This window comes from Penaeus vannamei, chromosome 14, assembly GCF_042767895.1.
Source record: "Penaeus vannamei isolate JL-2024 chromosome 14, ASM4276789v1, whole genome shotgun sequence".
In the NCBI taxonomy this organism is placed as follows: Eukaryota; Metazoa; Arthropoda; class Malacostraca; order Decapoda; family Penaeidae; genus Penaeus; species Penaeus vannamei.
Window position 1 is genome coordinate 37,583,515 of NC_091562.1, and position 2,500 is coordinate 37,586,014.

Below are 2,500 nucleotides of genomic sequence, written 5' to 3' on the forward strand. Positions count from 1 at the left end.
TTGTTGGCCGTTTGCAAACCTCGTATGTCTTGTGCATTGTAATTCCATGTAATACTGTATCTGCGAACAGCATAATGTGTTTCTTTTCGGATTTCCATGTTTCTCCGACGTTTTCAGAAATATATCCATTATCATTCTCAGTTGTGGCAGTTACTCGAAATGGCTGCACGTGTTACATAAAATCATAGTCAACTGCATGCATAATATATTTCCTGAAACAAGCAAGTGTGCAGTTAGGAAGAGGGCTGCTACTGTACTTGCGGTGGAACTGGATTAGCCAAATGCAGCCAGCGCTTTCTGCTTTCACAGAGAGAGGGTGTGTATGTATGAGAGGGTGTGGGATTGTTTACCGTTTTCTTTTTGATGATGACTTATTCGTAAGACAATGAAGAAATATTTACTTATACACATCTATGTAATATATATACATATACATACATACATACATATATATACATATATATATATATACAATATACATATATACAATATATATATATATACATATATATATACAATATATATATATATACAATATATATATACATGTATATATATATATATATATATATATATATATATATATATATATATATAAACACACACGCAAGTACACAGCCAATATGGAGTTCTTTCGTATGACAAGCGATTAAGTCGCAAAGTGGTTGTTCCTTGAAAATATCAGAATTCAATTTCTTCCCTTCAAAAGAGGCAAAATCGAAATTTCCACCGCTTCGAGTTCCAGCCATAGGCACCCGGCGACTCTATTAAAACACTCTAAAAGCAGATTTGAAATATGGCCAAAAATAGGGAAGAGGGGGAGGGGGGGGGGGCGCAGAGCCGGGACGGGGCAAATATTTTAAGCACGTGCGGCCGGGGGATGCCACAGAACTAATGGCATTGACTCGTCCCTGCATACAAAGATAGGGGCGGGCGGCGAGGGGAGAGGAGGGGACGCAAGGGGAAGGGGAAGTGAGGGGTAGAGGGAAAGAATTGGGGGAGGGAAGGGGATGCAAGGGAAAGGGGAAGTGATTGGAAGAGGGAAAGAAATGGGGGGAGGGATAGGAGGGGGTGCAAGGGAAAGGAAGTGAGGGGTAAAGGGAAAGAAATGGGGGGAGGGGGAGGGGATGCAAGGGGAAAGGAAGTGAGGGGTAAAGGGAAAGAAATGGGGGGAGGGGAGGGAGAGGGGATACAAGGGTACTGAAGAGTAAAGGGAAAGAGGTTAAAGATTGAGAGTGAGATAAGGGAGGTGGAATGAGGGAAAGAGAGTGGGAGGTGAAGAGGAGACGGGAGAGAAGGGGAAGAGAGTGAAGAGGAAAAGTAAGTGTAAAGAAGGGAAGACGAGGGTGATAAGGGGAAAACGAGGATAAAAAAGGGAAAGAGAAAAGGGGAAGACGGAGAAAGGGAAAGAGGAAGGGATAAGAACAGTCGAGAAAATCAGGAAATGTGAAAAGTGATACATGGATTATGCGCACATGTGTGTGTGTGTGTTTGTGTGTATGTATATCTCTGTGTATGTCGACTCATATTCCTACTATAATCCTTTACCTCGCGCATTAAAACTCCATTAAATTACCCAAAGCAAAATACCTTTAACATAAAAATTTCGATAACACCCTTCTACTTTACACCATCCCGTGTTTACCAAGCCGGCGAAAATTCTCCCCCGCTATAACACACAGCAAACACCCCCGTGAACCGAAACATAATAGTTTTCAATTCTCTTTTTATGGTATTTATCCTCTTCTATTTCTCCGTTTTCTCGGTTTATTACCATATCCTTCTATACATTTCCTTTCTGCCTTTTTTATTGTTTTTGAGTGTCATTCCCTCGCTTTATTACTCTTTGATGTAAATATTGAAATCTCTTTATTACGCGAATGCAGCTGTCGTGACCTCAATTCCTTATTAACGTCTATGGCAATATAGCTCTTACGTCATAATGGCAACGCACTGGGCTCGCTAAGGCCATTTCTTTACCTGTTAATATTATGAAATATCTCCACTCTGATTAGAAAATAAATCAAGAAAGAAAGAATGGTACTTTCTTAGAATTGTATCTATTGGTATTTATGCTTTCCATGTATTTTCTTATCATTCATCTTCCTAATATTTTTTTATTTTTTTTTTACGTATCCTTCTTTATTTTTCTTCTTCGCTTCCTTTTTTCTCCTCTTTTCTTTCATTTTTTTTCCTTCCCCTTCATTTTCTTCTTTCTTCCTCTTCTCTGTTTTCTTTATCTTTTTCTGATTCTTATGCTGCTGCTGCATCTGCTTCGCTTTCTTTTCTTTCTTCTTCTTTTTCGTCTTTTTCTTCTGCTTATGGCTCTGTTTTGTCTTCCTTTTTTCTTCTTCTTTTTATATTATTTTTCTCTTTTTCCTTTTCTTTTTCTATTTTTTCTTTTTGCTTCTGCTTCTATTTCTGCCTCTTCTTCGTCTTCTTATTATTCCCCTCTTCTTCTTTTTCTTCATCTTCTTCTTCTACAACTTCTTCGTCTTTC

The 2,500-nt window shown here is 38.6% G+C and overlaps 1 protein-coding gene across 1 annotated transcript in view; it reads right to left on the bottom strand.

Moving 5' to 3' along the window:
- LOC113803537 (adenylate cyclase type 8-like) overlaps window positions 1-2,500 on the bottom strand; it is a gene marked incomplete in the record, with an annotated part of 337,324 nt that overhangs the window by 41,935 nt on the left and 292,889 nt on the right.